The sequence below is a fragment of the Capsicum annuum genome, chromosome 12 (genome assembly GCF_002878395.1).
Source record: "Capsicum annuum cultivar UCD-10X-F1 chromosome 12, UCD10Xv1.1, whole genome shotgun sequence".
Classification (NCBI taxonomy): Eukaryota; Viridiplantae; Streptophyta; class Magnoliopsida; order Solanales; family Solanaceae; genus Capsicum; species Capsicum annuum.
Window position 1 is genome coordinate 186,426,366 of NC_061122.1, and position 1,050 is coordinate 186,427,415.

A 1,050-nucleotide genomic window follows, 5' to 3' on the forward strand; every position below is an offset into this window, starting at 1 on the left:
GCATAAAGTCTACAATCCGCATAGCACTTTTTCCTACTCTAAGATGCTTAAACTCTATCCTGAATAATTCAAACTCTATCCAAGAGCTCACGAAGCAAGTCCGTACTTCAAAGTCTAATCTCAGAAATTTTAATCAAACCAACAAGAGAGCGACAATACCTACCATACAAACTCTCGAAATGGGCTATCTTAATACTGTAATGGTAGTTATTATTACACATAAACTCTACTAAAGCTAGATATTTATCGGACTGACCACCAAAGTTCATCACACAAGTATGAAGCATATCCTCCAAAACCTGAATAGTTTACTTCGACTGACCGTTGGTCTGGGGGTGAAAAGTGATGTCGCTTAAAACTACACCTCCATAGAAGTATACCATGGGCGATGTAAAATATAGCAACCCAACAAGGTTGGGGTCATCCCCACAAGGAATAGGTTGAACTTATATCTCAAACTTGCTGAAGTGTTCGAAAGTGAGGGAAAGTAAATTGGGGGGGGGGGGGGGGGTTTAGCAATTAGAAAAAGTAACCAATTGAGAATGCTTTTGGTTATAAAAAATTAAATAAGAATACTAGGACTGAGTTCCCACTAACTTCCTAATTCCATAAGTTTCTCGTGCTCTAGCCAACTATCTCACAGTCTTACATACAAAATCCGACAAGCTAGTTGTTACCAACTGTCTTGTCGACTCATAGGTAAATCTGACCCATTACCTTGTGAGTTTTTAGGTGTCTCTTTACTATCCCTTTCCTTTAATCTTAGTTTAACTATCACCATATGGGTCTCAAGTTATTAGACGAGGGTTGATATCCTCAAATCACTATCGTATTTCCCTTTTTCCAATCTCGATCCCTCTTGTGAAGACGATCTTGGATACAGGCAAGTTCTTAGAGTTTGCCACCACTAAGAAAGCAATTAACTTGAAGAAAATCACTATACACGTGTAAACGTTGATCTAATTGAATCTCACACTTCTCCTACTTCATTAATCTATAAGGGTTTCCACAATCCTAGTTAAGGAAGTTAGCGGCTCATGGTTATGCAAC